We start from the raw sequence: 22,830 nt of genomic DNA, 5'->3' as shown, positions 1-22,830 counted from the left end.
ACTCACAATCACACTCAAGAGACCTCAAAACTCACACTCATGAGTACTTCACTTAGCGCTCAAGCTCACACTCACACTCAAGAGTTTTAAGAACTCACCAATCACACTCACGGTCAAACTCACGTTCATGAGTTCGCAGGGCTCACACTCGCACTCACACTCATTAGTTCTCAGAACTCGCGATCACACTCGCGATCAGACTCACGCTCATCAGTTCTCAGGACTCACGCTCACACTCACACTCATAAGTTCACGTACCTCACGATCACACTCACACTCACAATCACAATTTTTCGAGACTCGCGGCCTCACTCACGATCACCTCAAATCTGATGGTGAGCGTGAGTGATCGTGAGTGATCGCACTCATGAGTGAGAATGCCGAGGTATGGTCCTGACCAACTCTTAATGCACGGCTCCTTGCTAACGTCTATAGGATCCGTCGTTGTCGGCGTGGCAGGCAGGATTCCACACTACCGTGATGCTGACCCCATGCGGCAACTTATGACTGTTTTTTTACTCATACCAAAATCTGGAGCGTTCCTTCTGAGATCGACGGTTGGTGAATATACTCAAGCATTCCATCACGTCAGAAATAAAATGAATAGAAAAAACCTCCGCTTTCATTTGATTCTGACTGTAAAAGAAAAAGAAAAAAAAATACATGCAGGCTGTTTTAGCTAACTTGCGCCGAGACTTCAAAAACATGGTGCGCACTACACGTTTCAAACAAACGCAGTATTGTTCAGTTGATCAATTCAAGTTAATTTTTTAATAGGCCAAACTGGCTACGAACGTAGATAAACTAGCCGACTTTTTTAAATATTATTTTGTGCGCATCCTTTCAATACGAACGTTGTACGACGCGTTGAAAACCTGTCCATACCCAAGCAGCACACTTGCTTGGGCTAGCTGGGGCCAGGATGGGGCCTTGGCCGTAGTAGACTGGACCGGGACCGCCCAGGGAATTCGGTGAACTGCCAGCCTGGCGTCTCACCGTATTTCCCGGGCACCGGTATGCCACGGAAGTGCCAGGGAAGGGATTTCCTTGGCGTTCCTCGTCTTTTCTTGGTCCGAGCAGACCAGTGTAGACAGGCGGCCGCCAACATTGGCGCTTCAGTGTGTTCATTGGCCCCAGGATTTTACGGAACTGCCAGGGAAGCGATTCCCTTGGCGTTCCTTGTATTTTGTTGGTCCGAGCCGACCGGGGTAGACAGGCGGCCACCAACATTGAAGTCTTAGTGGCGCTTCAGCGTGGTCATTGGCCCCGGGATTCTACGTAACTGCCAGGGAAGTGATTTCCTCGGCGTTCCTTGTATTGTCCTGGTCCGAGCCGACCAGGTTAGACAGGCGGCTGCCAAGATTTAAGGATTTCGTGGCGATTCATTGTATTCACTGGCTCCAGGATTCCACGGAACTGCCGGGGAGTGGTTTCGGGCAGTGGCGTCACAAGGGGGGGACCGCGCCCGGGTGCAGCGCTCAGGGGGGTGTCACGACGGGATGCGGGGGGAGGGGGGGGGGGGGGGGGGGCCGCGGCGGGCCACGCGAGAGCGGAGGGGGGGGGGGGGGGGGAAGTTCGCGGCGGGCCACGCGAGAGCGGAGGGGGGAGGGGGGGGAGCGGCGGGTCACGCGGCCGCGCACGAGCGGAGCGGGGGGGGGGGGGGGGGGGGGGGGGGGGAGGGGAGGAAGGAGGGGGGTGTCGCGGCGGACTACCGCCGCGAGTGCCGCTGACCCTCGTGACGCCACTGATTTCGGGTGTCGTTTATTTTTGCAAGATCAGCGCGCGAAGGAACGACGGGCAATTACCGTCGTTCATTATTTTTTGTCTGGAACTTGCTTGACATCGGACCCTGAAGTACTCGATACGGCCACTTTTACTTACATCAACTTAAAATCCGTTCTTACGTTGCGCTTAAATTTGACTCTCACGCTATTATCACAAAGCCACTGACATACAGCTTCGTACACGAGAATCTGCGCTTAGACCTTTGGCCAGGAACCGTCGCCTCCTTTTCAAGAATATTGAGCTTGCCGGCGTGACGCGATCGTCGGGCTTTATTGACACACCCGTGCCGACAGTACATCGCAACTGCAAGCAGGGTCCGCAAAACAGCACCCCCCATGTCTGATTTCACAAAAACGCCAAATACAAACTGTTGCACTGGATGTGTAAATTAGAAAAAAAACAATAGAACACGTTTCATCAAATTCCAGAGGCCGGTGTTTATTCCAGAACAAATTAACTAATCGCAAATCAGTCGGCGCTTCAAGAAAAAATATGTGAAAAAAATGCTGCTCAACTAAATCTGCGTACATTGCAGCGGCGTTGAGCGCGCGTGTTCAATTTTCCGTTTGCTAAGACCCCGAGTTCTTTCCAAACTGAAAAGAATGACCGGGTGCTTCAGTCAAATTGATCGTCCCACCTTTAAATAAACAACAAATATCAGTTTCACATGCTACGTAATTGCATCCTGGTGGTGCGTTTTCTACGCGAGAGCGAACTTGCCTCAGAAGCTTCAAGCAAGAAATGCTTTCTAAAACCGACATGTGCTAAGCCTTTAGTTTTTCAAATGAAACGCGACACGCAAAACTTCCGACACGAGAAAGGCTTAGATGTTGGCTGGTATTTCTAAGTTCAAGAAGAGGCAAGACTGCTCTCGCTGCACCAACGTCAACGCTTAGTGCCGCAGTATGAGAAACTGATTTTTAGTATTTATTTAAAGCGGGAACGACCCATCTGACTCACCTTGCACCGCCAACACACCTGGAATGCGGTCCGCACGGACCGCACCACAAGTTACGAAAGCCTTGGCCACGCGTGGTGTAAAGCAAAAGCGTTGTATGTGCAAGTGGCGCTAGTGATCAAGTACATAACAAAGAAGTTTATTCCGCGGAAAATCGCATTATGTAAGGAATCGAAACAAAGTAAGGGGTACCGCGAATGTAAATATTTATTTACATTTTTATTTTCATCTCAAAATTAAGCAAGCCGGATTTTAATCCACGTTTGGATAGGTTCCACGTGGACTCATGCTTATCAGAATTTGTAAATACGAAATAGGCTTAGCGTAGGCAGTCAAAACATAGATGGCATAGATCTACCCTGCCATCCATTACACTATCTACATACAAAACATAGATTACATCTATGTTTTGTATCATTTCTTTGTTCTATGACTCTTCATTCTCTCTTTCACCATAAATACGAGCGAAGGTGAGCTCGTGACGTGTCAACATCGACCTCACATTGCTTTCGCTCGCACTGAGCGTGAAACGAAGTGTAGGACATGTGGGGCACGTTTCGGCGGTGCACGCGTCGACGTGTTCAGAACTAATTTGTTCTACGTCATCAAGGTTAGCGTAACTTCTGCAGGGCAAAAATTGCAAATTGGGTTATGGGGATATTTTTACAGCGTGTGGTTGGTCAGCCATTTAAAGTTGCGACGAGTACCTCGCGGTAGATGAGCAATTTTGCCGCTGCAGTACAACCACTAGCCTGGGGTCTTTAACGTGCACCACGCAGTAGTGATACACGACCGCACGCGCGTACGACGCTCATCCAGATCGAAACGGGCAGGGGTGGGGCTCGAACCCAGGATCCCTGGGTTCTGCAGCGCGAGCTTTCGCTCCACGCGCGTCGAGCTGGGTGTGCGCTTTAGCCCACTTCTGCAGGGCTCCAATTTCGTCAAAGCTGGCGTGAGCACGTGCAAATTAGAGGCAACGCAAAGCCTCGTGGGCGTGCTCTTGTAGTTAGTTTTCTGAATGCGCTGATCACGTGCGCTGAACCTGTAGCTATGGCTCCAGAGAAAAATTGGGGAGTGTGTATGTTTATAGACGCTTTGCAGCTGCTGTGCATGGGCGCCGCCATAACTGACCTTCAGTTTTTGTTTCCCCTTCTTACGTTTACTTCCCTTCATTATTACCATAGCAGGCTAGGCCATTGCTATCCTAGATTTTATTCTGTCTTTCTCCCCAGCATTGGCTTTTGTGGAGGCTCGTCCACACCAATTTCAGTGGCTCGGTATCTCGGTAAAACAACAGAAGGTCAGCAATGGCGGCTGTATTTTGGCGCGTGTGCAAAGCGTCTATACAGCCTAGAATTTGGTCTGCCTCAACGGCCGACGAGTCTCCCAGCTGTAGATGAAAAATTTAGCCAATGCAGTACAACTGATAGCGCAGGGTCTTTAACGTGCATCACGCAGTAATGATACACGAAAGCGCGCCGGTAGGATGTTCATCCAGATCGAAACGGGCAGGGGTGCGGATTGAACCCAGGATCCCTGGGTTCTGTTGCGCGAGCTTTCGCTCCGCGTGCTCCGAGCTGGTGTGCTCTAGCCCACTCGGCCGCCGATCCCGCTCCGGAGGGAAACATGTCTTCTGTTTAGACACGCACAGCAAGTTAGCGAGTGGATTACACCGCTGTATGTACTGAAGCTGTAGCAATCTAGAAGGTCCACGAAAAAAAAAAAAAAAATACAGCCATGCTCGATGGCAGGTTGAAAGTAAACGCTGGGGAGGGGGTCGGCTCCTCCCGAGCGTTCGCTCTGCCAAAGTGGAAAGAGATGGGAGGAGCTGCTTCATCTCAAAACTGAAAGTTTTCAGATGAAGCAGCTCCTCCCTCCTTCGATTTGTGTGTATGTTGATAAGGCAAAAAACGCAGTGCCTCTTATGCTCATTTAGCGACGCAGCCAGGAATATTTTCTAAGGTGGAGGGGGGGGACGCTTCTCCCGCCTCCCCTGTATTTACATCACTGGTGTATTGTCGGCTGTACATGATCTTGAATTTCTCAAATCAACCTGTTTTACTGAGCCACAAAACACGGCCTGTAATTTAAACCAAACAAAAAAAAAAAAAAAAAAACTTAAAAAATACGTTCATTTTCTTAGCAAAAAAATAAAAACTTAAAACAAATATCCAGTGAATGATTAAGCAATTACATGTATTCACAAATAAGAAATCAAGTCGAATTAAGATATTGAACACCGTTTGTTTGAAGGACCAGATGGACATGAGTTGATGCAGATTCCAATCAGCAAACAAAGGTTATCAAGCAACGTATAACAGGAGAAGAAGCTGGGAAATTATGTCTGCTCGCATTCGATTGACTTCAAAGTTCGTATAGAGTACGATAACTGCAGTAATGTCAACCGTAGTGACACCGGCCCCAGAAATATGGACTGAGATAGAGTGGGGTCGAAACCGAAACTATTAAGTCGTATTTCAATCCTTGGCTGCCTTGGCTGGCTTGGCTTCGTGCCAATTCAAAGCCGCAAGCAACTTCTGGATCCTTGTTCGTTCCGGAGAGGACACAAAGGCCTTTCTCGGAGTGCGTCGGTCGATCCGAGTTTAGGTAAGTTTTTCCGATTTCATATTCATAATGCATGCTAGAAGAATATCCAGATATGCTAGATCATCTTCGGAACAACGTAGCTCACGTTGCCACCGTAATTCGGACGATTTTTCACTTTTTTCTACGATTTGAGTCGAAAAAAGTGAAATCGTCTTAGCACTAACCGGCGCCGGCGGCGCCGCCGCCGCCGCGGTACCGCCGTGCCGCTATCTTGAGAATCCCGTGAATGCTCTGCGACACCGGAGCACTGCAGAGACGCTGATTAGATTGTTTCTAAAGTACGCGTTGCTATCAGTGAACTGTTCTGTGTTGTTAAACGCTTGATTGCGTGTCGTCTCGTCCTTTTTCATGCTAGCGGCAGCGTTGAGTTGTGCCCAATGTTTTGAAACTCCCGGCCCGCGCGCTCTGGGTTTTCACGCCGCGTCCAGCGGGATGGCGCGGTTCGACTGGCGCTGGCGTTTGGCGTATTGATAGGACACGCTCCTAACTGGGTGTCGTCGTTGTGCTCGTGTACGGCGTGTGCCTCGCGCCGGCGTGCGGTGCGTGGCGTTGGGTTTGAGGTGCTTGGGCCTTGAGTTTCTTATACTTGGGACACGGGCAACTCGAATGCCATTTACAACGAATGACATTTGAGCGGACGGCCAATCGGCGCGCGACACTCCGGGCGTGACGCATTCCACGCGCGACAGATAGCGAGCTGATTCGCCGATCACACAATTGTCATTCGTTGTAAATGGCATTCGAGTTGCCCGTGTCACACGGGTATTAAAAGTGTTGACCGAGCCCTGTTAATCTCATCGTTCTTGTTGTTTTCTCCCTTGTTGCCTGTTTGTTATTTTGATCATCTTGCTCTGGTTGATTGGCTAGCAGACGATCGTGCGTACGGGCCCCTGCATATATGTCTAGCCTTGCGAGCCACCCAGGGTACTACTGTCGCTAATAATGATTATTATTGCTTGCCTTAGCGACGTTTTAATTTACCCCGGCTACATTCGTGACTTGTAGAACTCGTGGGTGCACAAGTAGTTTACATGGCTGAGGAAAGAGGTTGAATGATTTGATTAAAATGCTGAGATCTGGTATAGAACGTTTAGTGGTACTGGGGAGACACATACAAAGCAAGGAGATCCAGCTTTGAATGTGATGGCTCCCTACTTACTACAACGTTTAAATACCTGAGGCCCTGGTAAAGTTGAAGGCAGTCTCTTAAAACATTTGTGGAAAGACCCAAAGCTGGCTACAATAATAGTCTAAAAGCTGGTCCACACTGTTGCAACCGACTAGGACTGACTCCGACGAAACCAGTCTTTAAGCTTCTTGTGACGGCTTATGACCACGCCGTCCAGCAGTAATAATGGCAGTCGTAAGCGGCTTAAAACTCTGTTTTGTTCAACTCGGTCGTAGTCAGTTGCAACAGTGTGAACCAGCTCTAACGCCTCTTAGGCGCATGCGCAAACAGTAGCTTCAGGATAAACTTGCGCATTGCACTGCCCCAAAGGATATCGATCACATCCCCAGTGTTTATTTTTAATCTGTATCCCTGCACTGCAGAACATGTCAAGAGGCTTGTTGATTGCTGTGCATGTGCCTATCAAGCGAGCTGTGCTATTTTTAAGTGGTGTTTAATTTGTTTTTAGCTTCCTGGGATTTCTTAAGGTACCAGTAGGTATCTAAGCTCTACATGCACATTGTTCTTAACAGGCACTTCACCAGAAATTTGTTGTTGTTTTTTTTGGAGGGGGGGGGGGGGGGGGGGAGGGCCCAGCAAAATGGACGATTTTGGGGGCGGGGGGGATAGGGTAGGTAATAAAGAAAATGTGAGGTAGGCTCCTAACCCCCCCTTCCGGCTGCGTGCCTGGCTTTTAATACAATTACGTCATGAAGAAGCTCATTTTCCTTGTTTGGTTGAGTTTAATGGTGCTGTCATCATGGTCTTTGCACTGTCGACAACAAGAGAAGCGTAATGTTGGCACTTTTTCTTTTGTTGATCTGTGAAGCAAGTTTTGGTTTCTTTTTTTGTTCCAGAATATCAGTCTGATTCTTATTCATGGTATTGCAGGAAGTCTGTATCATCAAGAAAAAACTGCAGGTGGCTGGAAGCTGCCGATCAGCTGCCAGTCTGGATAGTAGCCATCAACTCAGCAAAGGCCTGCAGGCGAATCAGCCCAACCTGTTTCTCTGCTGCCTTTCAAGACAGGATGCTTTGTGAAAAGTGAAACGGGGCCCATGCACCGCTTCCGCAGGGCCCTGCTGGTATTTATCTGACCTTTTGTTTTCCTAAACAAATAACACCATTACAAACTGTAATATACCGAGCAATTGTCCACTCTAAATTGGGGATGACCATGGGGAGCTGGGGGATAGGGTAGGTAATAAAGCAAAGGTGTACATGGTCGGGTGGTCCCTTGGTCTGACCACGGAATTACAAACAGCTGCCATTTGCAAAGCTGGTTGACTGTGCAAACGTAAAAACAAACCGTCTGTTTGTTTTTTTTTTTTCGTTTTTTTTTTTATTACAAATTAACATCCTAAAGAATGGTTGCTTACGCATTTGCTTGTTCTTGTTATAAAGCCTTAAATTTATTCTTCCGAGTTAGAACAAAAAAGCAACCCATCTTTTTTGGGGCACAACTTTCTTTGGCAATGAAGAGAAAACTATGGAGGGGGGAGGCAGGCAGTGCCAATGGCTCTGTGTTAGTGCACCAAATAGTTATGGTTTTTTTGTTTTTTTGTCTCGGTTTCAGTTAGGGTTTGGCGTGTCAACCACGCAGTTGCTTCAGTGCATGTTTTTGTACGAGGATTACGGTTGAGGGAGCTGAACCGCGATCGCCGAGCATGCAGGCATATTCAAATCTATTTCTGAAGGCTTCACTCGTTTTTAAGCGTAAGCCAACACTTTGACTGAAGCACTCGGACAGACTTGCAAGGTAGATTTCACCGTGGTCAATCTCCTAGAATTTAATTTGTCTCTCAGCTGACGAAGATAGGCAGTGTCGAATCAGGAAAAGCTGCGAACTTCATGATAGTAGATAAGCGCCGGAAAAATACCTAGACAAAAATTTGACGTGAACACTGGTGTACCGGCAACTAACATTGATTAAAAACAAAATTTCTTGTATAGTAAGTGGTAAGGATGCAGATTTGTGGTAATGAACTGTCCTCTCATGTTGATATCTTTTCAGATATATCAGTGTTTAGAAGGGAGCTAAATTTTTATCTTTAATTCGTGATTGCATGTTAGTCTGTTCTTTTTTTACAAGCGGAAGACATTGTGTTAAGTCATGTACTACCATTTTATGTGCCACCACACTATGACCTGGTGGTCGTTCTGGGGCATGATTCAAATAAAACATTACGGTATTATTATTATTATTATAGCTGTGAAAAACGTCAGTCATGACTACAACTGGTCAACCCTCTATCAAAAAATTAATTCTTTTGCCGATAAGGTTATGGATGTGTCACTTGTACACCTGGTGCCTTTGGCTTTAATCTTAAATGCCTGGTGTAGCTCTCTAGATTCTTTATCTGGGTATCTGGCCAAAAATTTGGTGTCTTTAAACGACTGGGAGCAAAAGCAGCGTCTGCAGTGTGTGGCCAGATGTCGTGATGGAGATCGCTTGTGTGGCCACCTCGCGTTCGCGGGCGCAGTCATTAATACATAGGCCTGTCTGACCTGTGTACACAGAACCATATGACATTGTGATTCCGTACACAACTTTGGTTGTGCATTCTGTGAATTTTTTGCAGTGTTTAGTTTTGCATTTGTCTTTTCCAAGGGCCGCTGCTGCAGCGACAACACACATCAGCTGCTGCCCTTGTTTCCTGTCATTTAATGACACCAAATATTTGGCCAGATACCCAGATAAAATGTCTAGAAAAAGCTACACGAGGTGTTTGAGATTATAGCCGAAGGCACGAGTTGTACAAGTGACACATCCATAACCTTATCAGCAAAAGAATATGAATTTCTTGATAGAGGTCTACATTGGTTGTAATCATGATTGACATTTTTCACAGCAATGTAACAGATTTTATTTTTTTTTCAATAATGTTAGTTGCGAGTGCGCCAGTGGCAACTTCTTGACCCTGTCTATTTTTTTGGCGCTTGTCAATGATCATGAACCACGTGACCCAAATTGCCACATGAACGAATTTCATGAGTGCTGCCGCGTTTTGAGGTCAGTTATCTGTAAACTCTTCTGGTGCTGAAAAACTATTGCGCGGGAGGAATATACAGAAATAGAAGCACGCACACTCCACGGCGCGAAGTCGCATTCCATTTGGATCGCATTCAGTTATGGCTGGCCCTAGGGGGTCGCTGGCACACCACAGCTCAGAATATGTGTAGTGAGGATTGCGCTGCAGAACCCAGGGGTCCTGAGCTCCGTCCCCACCCCTGCTCACACACACACCAGTGAGCTTGCTAGCCAACCAGCATACGGAAACAACAAGGAGTCCCGGTTCCCACTGTCCCATTTGTCATACACGTTGCACACCACTTGCTTGGTTTGTTTTAAGATTTCTTGGTTGCCAAACTTCATAAAAATCTTACATGTCAAACAAAGGGGCAAGCTCACAGAGTGCCTGCAATAAACCACACTGATGATGCCCAAAGATGCGCATGATAAAGATGCCATCTTAATTTTGCAGGGAGCTAGAAAACCTAGGGTGAATTTAAACCAAGAAAACACAAAATAGCTAAAAAGGAAATGCTCTAGGTTTGGCACATCCTGGCTAATGTTATGCTAACATTCTAAAGTCAAAGCTAAACAGAACAATTTTACATATATTTTAATTGGTTACGTTCCACCCAGCAAATTATTATGGTTGAACTATATTCAGCTATGCAGTGAAATGGTGTCCTTTGGCTCTCTAGCTTTAGCTCCATTGCCACGGAACGTTGTCCCCAAGTATATCACTTTCTAGATCTTTTCGACTGCACCCCTCCTATTCCTCTCCTGCTTTGCTGTTCTACTCGTTCTATCCCCATTCTGTCTGCCAGTCGTGGAGATAAACGCCCATGACGACAGGGTGCCTGATGTCTCTTTCATATATTTTTTTAACTTGCTTAAAATAGAGGAATAGGCATTAATATGTCCTTAGATGAGTTGATATGTTTCAAAAGTAGGGGTTGAGCGCTTACTCTGTCGCGGGTGCATGCTCTGTGTTTTTTGGTAGTTTTATGGTGTTGTGCGTTACTAGAATAAGTTGGGCTTTAGTATAGTTACCGCATATGTGTACAGTAATTCACGCAGTTGTTAATGGCCGTTAGTACCTAACTCAACCCTGTGCAGGGTGTCTATGAGCTGAAAATTGGTATTGTTGAGAAATTTGGCAATTGGAAAAGTCTCAAGATTTCCAGCCTAATCAGTATCGATCAGGGAATTTCAGCCTTCCTTTCTCTGAATGTAAGCAAAAGACACGTGTGGTGTGGCACATGCACCTTCCTCCTACTCAGCAACTCGGCCGGCCTGCCAACGTAAATCTTTGCTGGAAACTAGAGTCTTGGTAGAATCCAGAGATGCAACTTCATCTCGAAATGTATTTACAAGGCAAACTTCTATACCCTCAACAAACAGCTGCTGCTTATGGCGGATTTGTGGAATGGCTTCACAGTGCAAGAGTTTGTCTCTATAGCTACCCTAGTTGCTCCTGAATAAACTTCTAGGGGATCTTTTCCGGGCTGTGAACATCATGACAGTTGAGGTAGTTTCTGCTGGAAAAGGGAAGGGGGCAGAGAGGGTATCCCTCAGCTTGACAGTCCATAGAAGCTTTGTCAGCCAGGATTTTGAATGTTGCGAGGACAATGACAGCTGTGTTAGCTCATATATTTTTTGCCAAAAGTTGTACGACTAACTGCCAGGATTGCAACATCCAACAGCATGACATGCCAGCTCCTGTGGTGTCATTTAATCTTGTCGCTTAGAGACCACTTTTGGTACATGGGTTATATAGAACACTAAACGAACCAGTTGGAGGCGCATTCCAGGCACCATAACGTAGCCTCTGCTGTTGAGATGTTCTTATTGCAGGTATAATTTCCGATTCTGTTTTTTTTTGTTTTTCAGTGGGAGCTCATGGAGGTGGCACGGTGCATGGAAGGACTGAGTGGCTGACAGTGAGCTGCCCAAGCAAGCTGCTGGCTCTTGTGACCGTCTCCGAAAGCCTGTGGATGGGCTAAATTGCAGACGTGCCTGGACATTTATAAATGGTAAACGCAATCTAGACTACCTTTGAATTATGCCTTGGTCTAACGGATGTAGCTTGGATGTCGTGTTTGGCTGCTAGAATGGAACTGGATAGTGTTAAGCAGCACATGTCACTAAGTAAGCACACGCTGGGACGCTTATCCACAAACTCGGCTTCCCAGTCCACGAGCCACCAAAGACCCAGCCAAAGAGATCCCGAGTCATCCATGATTTCATGTTTCATACGTATATGATGGTTTTACTGCAACAGCTCATACTATTTGGCATTCTAAACTTTCCCATCACTAAGAATACATTTTTGTGGTGCCATCCGTGTTGGTTTTCAAAAGCTCTGATATCTGGGCCTTGTTCTGTTAGTTTCCATGCGAACTGTGAATCGCTTGCCAGGGATGCTTTTGCCACTGCAGGCCAATTTCCTTGGCAAGGCATTTAACTATTTCTGGTTTCATACTTGGCTTCAATTGATTGTTGAGCCATTGACTTTCTCTTTCGACGCTGGCACTGCCACCACAATAGTCCCATCACATACACTGGCACTACTGCTCGTTACAAAAGGTACAGCTGTTTGCATCTATCTATCCATCCCTTAGATGGTCTTTTCTCCTATGCCATGGTGGCCCTTAAGTTAATGTAGCTATCCACTTGCAGTGAAGTTCTTCACATCAAGTTAAAAGGAATCTTTCACATTCTTTTAGAAGATTCTTCACTTCAAGAGTAAAAGGAGTTTTTCACATGCCTTTAGAAGATTGGTCCCAATATAGGAATGTTGCTTGCCCCGACATCTCTAAACCACCTCTGTAGTGGTTTCTCGATGTCTTAACATGCCGTGCGTCAGAATGTGTTTTGTCGCGCTTTTATGTCACACCGCTCTTGAGTAGTTTACAAAGATCTTGTGGGCTCCAGTGACACAAAACTTTTTGTCTCCTTCTCCACATGCCTTATTACTTCAAGTTTTGTTGCAAATGTCAACTTTGCCCTCTAGACATTCACAGTCATAACAACTCTCACAGAATTCAGTGGTTATTGTACTCTTTTTACTGGTTTCCTTTTTGAGCAAAATGTGCGAGTGCCAAAAGCACAAGCTCGGAGGAAGGGATCAAGAAGAAAGAAGGTGGAACCCGCGCACGGTGTGGTTGTGGTGGAACGCGAAGCAAGGCATCGGCGCTATGGCCGGTGGAACGGCAAGCAAGGCTTCATGGGTTTGGGTGGGCAAACCTTGAGCAAGGCTTCGTCAAGACTGTTGGTGGGCCCCGAGCAAGTCTTAGACAATGTGCCTGTGCTTGTGAGTGAGCACTGTGTGGCGCTGTAAGCACCCAAGCCACCACCGACATCTTGGGACCATGATTGGACTCTCCTCCTCCTCCAAATGTATGGCATCTTTGATTTGGCTTTTGTTCCTTTTGTTATGCTTTCAAAGCTTTTGTGTTTTTCCTTCTGCGGTTATGAAGAGTGGAACGCTTGCAAGATATGTTCTATTCCTTTATTTATTCCTTTTTTTTTACGACTGTGTGTGCGTCCTGTGCACCTTTTCTTTACTTTTGAATTTCTTTACTATTAAATAGTGTTCCGTAACGCCAGGCTCGACTCACTCTCAATTCCTACCGCCTCTCAGGAAGTCCATCGCCTAGGTGTGGCCTTAGCACCTGGACAGCGGTCCAATTCAAATTACAAGTTTGTTTTTATGGGATCTTTTCCAACCGAACCTGTGACTAACTTGTGACAGGTTCAAGTCCTGTAGTGGATGCCAGTTTGTCACAGGTTCGGTTGGAAAAGATGCCATAAACAAACCAACTTGTAATCTGAATTGGACCGCTGTCCAGGTGCTAGGGCCACACCTAGGTGATGGACTTCCTTAGAGGCAGTAGGAATTGAGAGTGACTTGTACCTGGCATTTCGAAACACTATTTATTAGTAATGAAATTCAAAATTAAAGAAAAGGTGCACAGGACGCACAAACGGTCGTAAAAAAATGAAAATAATAAAGGAAAAGAACATATCTTGGAAGCCTTCTGCTCTTCGTAACAGGGGCAAGAAAATCACAAAAGCTTTGAAAGCGTAACAAGGAGGGAACAGAAGCCAAATCAAAGACGCTATACATTTCGTGTGAGGAAAGTCGAAGCATGGTCCCAAGATGTCGGTGGTGGTCCCAGTCCCTTGCGGCACCAGTCGGAGTCGAGAACTTGTGGTGGCTTGGGTGCTTATAGTGCCGAACAGCGCTCGCTCACAAGCACATGCACATCGTCGAAGTTTGCTCAGGGCCCACCAACCATCTTGACAAAGCCTTGTTCGGGGTTCGACCTCCCACACCACTGAAGCCTTGCTTGTTGTTCCAACCACTGAAGCCTAGCTCTACGCAGCTTCCGCCTTCCTTCTTTTTTTCTTTTTCTTCTCTTCCGAGCTCGTGTTTTCGGCACTTGTGCATCTTACTCAAAACGGAATCCAACGAAAAAAAAAATCGTTCAATTCTGTGACAGCAACATGTAGGCCTATTTGTTGGTTGATTCTAATGTCAAATATCCATGATTGTCCACATTGGATATCATTTGCCTGCGGTGTGTTCTGCAGCCACAAACATCTGCCATGCCACCGCTATGCATTAGTGTTCAGCGGAGAAACCTGCTACGTGGCTTCAGAGCATGCAGTCATTAATTTCAACACTAGGGAATATGACAGTGATGTCTCGTGCAAATGGAGACCTCCGTTCCTACCCAAAAGCGTCCATAATGTGAGCTGTGCATAATAACAGGACAAAATGCAGGTATTTACCCGGTTGGTCCCCGAAAACGTTTTTTATATAGCAGAGTATCCATATTATTGAGACATGACTGTTTCCCCACCCTGCCCGAGTCCTACTAGAGCGACAAAGAGAAACACCTGACACTGATATGCCTCAAGACTGGATAATACGGCAAAAAACACAGACGAAATGAAGGAAGATCTGGGCAGGACACGTCTTAACTTTTAACTGAATAGTTTACTTTGGTAAAAAAAATATATCTACTGATAGGAAGTAACACATGCTGTGTGAACACTGTAAACCTGATTCGCATGGTGTGATTTTACTTGCGAGTTTGCTGTTGTGACGTCACTCATGCAGCGAAATATAGGCATGGGGGAAGCTGCAGTGCCTGACGTCACGGGTGTAAATTTGCAAGCGAAATTGCGCCATGTGGAGTGGGCTGATGCGTCGTCTGAACGCACTCCCCCAGAAACGAGCGTCATTGGCTCTGCAGACCGTGGAATTCTTTGTCATGTATTAGTAATGAGGGTGGGCTCACATGAGTTGTTATTCTAGGATTTCATCAAGAAGGCATTGTGAATTTTCCTCTTTGCTTTTGTCTTGTAGCAGCCCATGACACTAGTCTTTTTCTAAGTTGGACTTGCACTCACAATGGACACAGTGAATTGCTAGGTGACCTTCTGGATAAAATACCAGGGTGACAACTCTTGTCTGAGATGCACCCTTAGTGTCATTGTCTGACAGCATTTCACTCTCTGTGGAACTAGTGGCACTGGTTTCTGAGGAAGTGCATTGTGACCTTACAGTGTTCTGCCAGCAGGTGTCAGTTTTTATCTGTATAGATGCTCTTAGGGAGTCAGTTACTCAAGCTGCCACCAGTCGGCGCGCTTAACGGGCTGCCATAGCTGACCTTCATTTTGTCGCCGTTGCTTCGCATTGTGTGCTGCACTGGTCACCACCAGAGCTTTGTTTTCGTGTTATTTTACGTTCCGCGTTGAAGTCGAGTGTTTTCTTTAGGTCTTTTTGATATTTCAGGCTTTCATTTATTCATTTGATACCTATGTTTCAATATAGATGTATTTTCTTATTTATAGAATGGAATCGGACAGTGAATGGATCACGATACAAGATCATGGCCTAGGCTTCAGAGAACATGTAAGTTCATCACATTCTTTTGTTTTTGTCGCTAATAAAGGGCAGTCAACACCATTGCAACATATGAAAATATCAACTGACGCAGTGAGGCTATCTCCAGATGCCAGTCGTTGGTTTGGCACGCAAAACCCCCAAATTTTTGGCAGTGAGGCTGTCGCAGTCGTGCTTCTCGGTGCATGTGCGTGCTTTTAGACATTGTTTCCGTAGATAAAAGCCGGACCGCATGGAAGCGCTTTAGCAAGCAAGACGAGAGACAACGACGAGTCAGCAACGAAAGTTTCTCACTGCCACCCGTCGCGGCGCTCGGCTTTTGGATTTCTAGAAAACCGCATGAAAGCGATTTGGGGAGCAACGAGACAAGCGACTCGCTTCGCTTTCGCTCGATCAGTCGCGCGACGAGGCAAACCGCACGCAAGCGACCAAAACGATGAGCGACGTTTTCTAGAAATCCAAAAACCGAGCGATGCAACGGGCGACAGCGAGAAATCTTCGTCGCTGACTCTCATCGTTGTCGCCGTTGCTCGTCTCGCCGCTCGCTTGAGCACTTACATGCGGTTTTTTACTTACAGAAGCAATGTCTAAAGTTCGCACATGCAGCAAGAAGCACGACTGCGATAGCCTTACAGCGTCAGTTGAAATTTTTATGTGTCGCAATGGTGTTGACTGCCCTTATTAGCGATAAAAACAAAATGTGATGAACTTAATGGTCTCTGAAGCCTAGGCCATAATCTTGTATCGTCGATCCATTCGCTGTCTGATCCCATTCCATAAATAAGAAAATACAACAGCGATGTTCAAATGTCGATATCAAATAATTAAATTAAAGCCCGAAACATCGAAAGGACCTAAAGCAAACACACGATTTCAACGCAGAACGTAAAAGAACTCGAGAACAAAGCTCTGGTGGTGGCCGGTGCAGCACACAACGCGGAGCAACTGCGAGAAACTGAAGGTCGGCTGTGGCGGCAGGGTCACGTGACGTCAAGGTGGCGGCGGCGCACCCATGAAATGTTGCCTGAAAGGGTCTATATGTATTTTTGTTTTTTTATACGAACCATTCAGTTGAAGGTTATGCAGTGTTCTGTCCAGATCTTCCTTTGTTGTGTCTGTGTTTTTTCGGCATATTATTCAGTGATGAATAGCCAACTTGCCATCTTAAGCCCCAAGACCATGCAGCATGCATACCAAGATATCTTTTGGCAGGCTTGCAATAACTTGTGCTTTTTTCATGAGCCTCAAAAAATGGGAAGCCTGCCAAAGGTATCTTCGTGTGCATGCTGAATGTATTTAAGTCGTGTCAGGGTCGGTTGTTGTTCCTCTTGGTTGCTTTAGTAGGACTCTCATCCCATTTTACATTGAAAGTTTATAATACAATTTCACAAGGATATTGCTCACATTCATTGTATTTATTGATTCAATATAATCAAGTCAGACTGAATGTTTTTCTGATCTGATTTTCTTTTGTGTCGTTTTAATTACTAGGGAATTTGGTTTTTTGTGGGTTTATAGCTTCAGGGCTGTCAGTGGAAGTTGAGACCACTTTATATTGCAACCTTAGGTAGCAAGGTGTAAAGTTGGGCGAGTTGATTGGTGGTCATATTGAATGGGTTAAAACAGCGCAAAAAAGATGGACCAGTAAAAGGAAAGACAGCGCTGTGTTTGTGATTAAACATGAGGAAGATGCATAGAAAGGGGGGCGGACAACGAAGTTGTCAGTCTGTCCCCCCTTTCTCTGTGTCTTCCTCATGTTTAGTTACTGTTACCAACATGCTCGTTTTGTACGTAACTGTGTCTGTGTTTCCTTTTACTGGTCCTTCGTCTTTTTAGAGGTTGGTAACATAAATACCAAAAAGTACTTCTATGCATTTAAAGAAAAGCAGATAGAAAACATTGTCTTTACAGTGAAGTTGTACTTATGGCTTGGTTTTACTATCAAGAGAATCAAGAAAAATTCCCTTGCGGCAATTCAAAGTCTGCTTTCAAACGATCTGAGCAACCTTCCACAGTACTGTATGTTATATGTGGTGTTCACATTGAGGTGCTCTAACTGGCTTTTATTTTGCATTTACTGACAGTAGTATTCTACAAATGGAGGGAAATCATGTTTGTCACTGTCAAGTTCTGTAGTTTCTGCGTTATGTATTCTCCTGCAGTATGAAAGACCCAGTAGGAGCGCCTGGCCGAGGCAGTGACTGGTGTGCTCTGGGAGATCCCAATCTACCCAAGGGGGAACTCACTTAGTGCTCAGCTAAAGTGCAATGCACACTTATCAGTTTTTGGGTTCACGGTGGAGAGCAGTTCATTCACATTATGTCACAGCCACTAATTCTGAAATGGCTGTCCGAGAGAAACTGGCCCGAGTCAAGGCAATTAATTATTTTCACTTCTAAAGTGCATGGTGCATGCCATCCTTCTGATTAATAAATCCGCTCATCAAGACATTTTATTTTTCAAATATGAGACTCGGGTGCAACATTAATATTTGTGCCTGTTTTCAAATTTTACACCAGAAACAACTGATAACAAAAACAATAATGAGCATGCTTACTTCGAGCCTCCATGATCATATCTGTGGGCGCAATGCCGATAAAGCACGCTCTTAGTCTAAACCTAAACCAAAAACTGTCCGCAAGTTCAGGACCAGTTCAGCCCCGAGTGAGCGTCCTTTCCTCGAGGCAGAACAGAATCTCGTGGAGCGCACATAGCGCCCCCGACCACGGTCATCTCGGCCACGCGCTTTTAGTACGTCTTTTATATTGAAGGAGACTGAAGATACCACCAAGACCTTTTGGGTGGCCTTTCTGCTATTATAATTTAATTAGGAGCATGATTTATAGTTCATGTAAAACATATTTACTAAACATGCATCACTGGTTATCTTGTTCCTTCTCCAGGTGCTGCTATCCAGCTCTACGTCACAGCCATGAAGTGGCCATGGGGTGAACTATGTACAACTGCTGTCATTAGTACTCGAATCGGCAGAGCCACCTACTAGCTGTGAAGCCCAGTTGCCAGGCAGCAGATACTCGACCAGCAACCAGCCTTTGTCGCTCTAGTGGGACACGAGAGCGACAAACAGAAACAAACGACAGCTACAAGCCTCCAACCCATTCAGCATGCCCGTGGTGGTACTTTTGGCTGGCGGCGTTTATTCATTCGGTGCTCGTGAAATAAGCATGAGTGATTCTAAGCCAGCCAAAGATACCCTCGCGTGCATGACGCTTGTGTTTAAGCATAGCCTCTTTTATTCTACAAAGCCTGTCAAATCTGGAAAGACTCAGGTTTGAGACTTGTCGTCATTTGTTTCTGTTTGTCGCTGTAGTGGAACTCGGGCATAAGCTAGCACCATGTACTGAACATGAAATAAAAAAAACACTGTATCAAACTTGACTTGATTTTGCAGCTTCATTTGCATGCCAACTGCACAATAAATACAGCAGCTCGCGCATGTTTTCAACTTTCATTTTATTGTTTAAGTATTCTGAGAAAATTACTTTAGCAGCTCCATTAATCGTGGGTCACTAAATCCGGAACAAGGTAGCAACCAGTTTTCTTCTGCACACAGCACCAAAAATTGGAGATGTTTGACTCTATCATATGCCACAAAAAACATCCTTTGAATGACAACATAGACTTCCTTGGGAGAAGTCTGTAAATTCCCCGTATAGCCAAGATTGAATGACCAGAGAACTCCCACCCTGGCCCACACTGCATTTACACCGTTTTGCCAAGCTTGACTGACCACTGAACTGCCAGTGTGGCCCAGGATGCATTTAGACCGTTTTGCCAAGCTTGGCTGACCACTGAACTGCCAGCCTGGCCCAGGCTTGTTTTACGCCGTTTAGCCAAGCTTGGCTGTACAAGGAACCCCCACTGAACTGCCGGGCCGGCTAGCCAGGCTGGGGCTAGCTTGCCCCTTGGAGCAAAACGGTGCTTGGGCCAGGGAAACTTTCCTCGGCTGCCCAAGCCGGCTCAAGCTTGAGCCGGTGAATTGTGCTGCTTGGGTAGTGTCGTTTTTACTGAGGTAGCCTTTTCGTGCCTAATGTTTTCAGGCAGTAAAAAAACAAACAAAAAACACATGGGCGATTTTTCATTCAACTTTTATATTACGGAACTAAGGCCATAACCATTGCAGTTCGCCAGCCGTTAATCACCGCGGACTATACATTTTTAAATGTTGAAATCTTGCCTTGTGCGGACTATCTACACACTTAAAATTTTTACACCCTTATTCGTGTAAATGGCTCGTCCTCTGGCTAACGCCTTTATTCGTGTAAGGGTGTTAGCCGCCGGAGGTGGTGAAAATCGTGTTAACTGCTAACACCCTAAAAACAATATGGCGGCCAGTATGCGACAGGCGATACGAGCCTGGCGAGCCGTACGCGGCTTCTCGCCGGAGCAAGAGCATACGGCTCGCACGCTCGTTTGGTGTCATCTGTAGGCGCAAAAAACTTTCCAAACATCTCTATGTCCAAGCGCCAACACCGCGAATAATACGAGTAAGGCCGAAACCGCTGGAGACGGAACAGCCGAGACTGTCGCCGAAGTCTCGCTCGGCCTGCTCAATGCCGGTCGCATTTTCATCGCATTAGAAGCGCTTATAAAGAAGGGATAGCTTTACAAAACACTGACAGGCTGGCTTTATTGAACAAAACGCCCACTTGCCGTGGACGACAAGTTGACAACGAATCGCTCCGACACCCTCTGTCGACAGCGGCTAGGAGGTATCGCACTCGCGCTCCGTGTGGCTCTCGATTAACTATTGCCTGTGCTCACCTTTGTTACGTGCGTTATCCACTCATGAACGCTTGTGCGTGAACAGCGGCATTCAGCACCTAGAACACGCGCTGGGGAAGCCGCCTAACCTCCTTTTGTTGCAATCAGGCAGCATAACACGACGACACAGCTACCAGCGGAACCGAACAACTCGGAGCGATCAACACGACGGATGGACAATGGCATCCAGCCCTCTAATAGTTATAGACCACCAACCGGCACACTTTTCAAATTGGGCGGCGACAACCCCCATCTAGCGACGAAAAAGAAGTGATCAACATTTGAAAAAAGAAAACAGCTGATTTTTTGCTGCCCACCGCGCGGTTACATTCACTTACGACATGGACATACACACAACACTGTACATACACAAGGGCATACAAGCACTGATCAGTTTCACAATACACAACAAATCCAACAAATACTACATACATCCTACTCTTTTTTTTTTTTTTTTCTTTATTGCCTGCTCAGACAGATTTTTTTACAATACACACAAAAGGGAAAGGCTAAAGCACTTCAGCCGTACGAAGGCCGTGGCGGTTAAAAGCGTTTAAAACTGGCCAACTGATCCAACACTGGTAACCAGTCTGGAGGCTTGGCGAGGGCGCGATAAACTTCTCTTACATAGACAATGTTTTCAATAAAGTTTTCACGCACAGTGCGAACATTCACGTCTGCGTGTCGTAAACTCATTCTCGTCTTCCACATACTGTGGAGACTCAATAACATAATCATATCATACGGAATTTCATCTTCATTTTTCACAGCCAGATAACGAATACCGCGTGGGTTGACAGGTAAATCTTTTTTGAGGGTGCGCTGGAGGATGTCCCAGTGGAACACAGCGTCCCAACATTCGATAAACACGTGTTCTACGGTTTCGGCTTTTTTACACAATAGACAATTAGTGGACCAGGGGACAAATAAACCCTTTTCCTCCAGCCAAGTTTTCACCGGAAGAACGCCACAATGTAATTGAAAGAAAAAGGTTTTAACGCATGGCCTGACCGGCATTCTTTTCACTCTTTTTAGTACGTCTAAACCACCGCCGACACAGTATAATGATCTATACAATGGTATAGGAAACAAAACATCGACTAAATCTTTATACAATTTTTTCCTTGAAACTGTAGCCAAATATTCCATAGAAAAACGGACTTTCAACATGCGGAAAGACCATAAAACTTCTTTCATGTACCCATGAACACCTGCGCCTATTACAACACCGGATGACACAACAAATTCAGGCAGAAAACTTTGCAGGCGAACTTGAATTACAGTACGTAAGAAGGGGTCGTTTTGATCCCTAAGAAACATAAATCTCGAAACAATTTGCCTTATAAATAAATGTGCTAGCCCTAGTCCGCCACTTCGCACTGAACGAAAAAGATTTGTGCGGGCACAGCGCTCCCAATTTGAGTTCCATAAGAAAACAGCAAGAACTCTGTGGAACTTCTGCACATTGGCCCGAGACATATAGAGTACCTGTAAGACATACCAAATCTTCGCAATCAAAAAAACATTACACACAGTGGAACGCGCGAAAATAGATAAATCCTTCCCCCTCCACCCTTCCGCCTTTGTTCTAACGTTCTGAGTCTCTTCATTCCAGTATGAAGTACTGTCACGATAATGCACTAACGGCACACCTAGATACTTGGTGGGTAAACTCTCCCACCTAACATTCATAAAAACATTTGGTTTTCTATCCCAATCACCGTGCCAAAACCCTACCGTTTTGTCCCAATTAATGACACTCCCGGTTTTCGCACAAAAAGAAGAGGCAACCTTGACAATTTCGCGAATACTTTCTTGATCCACGCAAAGAACCGCAAGATCATCCGCATACGACAGGACTTTTACTTCATTCGTGTTTAGCTTAAAACCACGTACGTTATCGTTTCGAAGAAGTCTCAAACAAAACGGTTCTAAAAATATAGCAAAAAGCAAGGGCGAAAGTGGGCAACCTTGCCTAACTGAACAACGTATCTCAATGCTTTCTGTAACTCTCTTATTTACAACTAAACTTGTAATGCAATTTTTATAAGCCATCTTCAAACCTTCTAACAGAATGTACCCTACATTGGCGTGTTCCAAAAGACGAAAAAGTATTTGGTGCGAAACACGATCGAACGCTTTCTCAAAGTCGAGTTGCAACATTGCTACTCGGCCTTGAAAGGCGTCGCAGCATTCTAAAACGCTTCTAGCTACATGTATATTCGTGCAAATCGTACGGCCTTTTATGCCGCACGTCTGATGCGGCCCTACGAGTACTTTAATAACCCTTTGTAATCTTTTAGCTAAAATCTTCATGTAAATTTTATAATCAACGTTTGTTAAAGTAATCGGCCTGTAAGATCCCACTGACAAGAGTTTCACCGAATCATTGTACTTAGGGATAAGCACAGTGTGCGTCCTAAGAAAAGATAGGGGTAACATCTGCTTCTCATAGGCTTCGGTCACTACCTCATACAGCGCAGGCGCCACCGCATGCTTAAAAGACTTATAAAAGTCGGCACCAAGGCCGTCCGGCCCTGGGGTCTTTCCTCTCGTCAGCTCATCGATGGCAGCTTCGATTTCCGGCACGGTGATAG

General features: G+C 45.8%; 1 long non-coding RNA gene across 1 annotated transcript; it reads left to right on the top strand.

Moving 5' to 3' along the window:
* Positions 1-7,572: 7,572 nt before the first annotated feature.
* On the top strand, positions 7,573-18,847 carry LOC121048135. Its single transcript, XR_005798823.2, has 3 exons — positions 7,573-7,603; positions 11,422-11,564; positions 18,352-18,847. It is a non-coding gene; the product is annotated as an uncharacterized LOC121048135 (long non-coding RNA).
* Positions 18,848-22,830: the final 3,983 nt, after the last annotated feature.

The sequence above is a fragment of the Ixodes scapularis genome, unplaced genomic scaffold, assembly GCF_016920785.2.
Source record: "Ixodes scapularis isolate PalLabHiFi unplaced genomic scaffold, ASM1692078v2 PGA_scaffold5__190_contigs__length_132052651, whole genome shotgun sequence".
NCBI classification, from domain to species: Eukaryota; Metazoa; Arthropoda; class Arachnida; order Ixodida; family Ixodidae; genus Ixodes; species Ixodes scapularis.
Note: the sequence above shows the minus strand (reverse complement) of the source record. Positions and strands in the feature narration are given on the sequence as shown.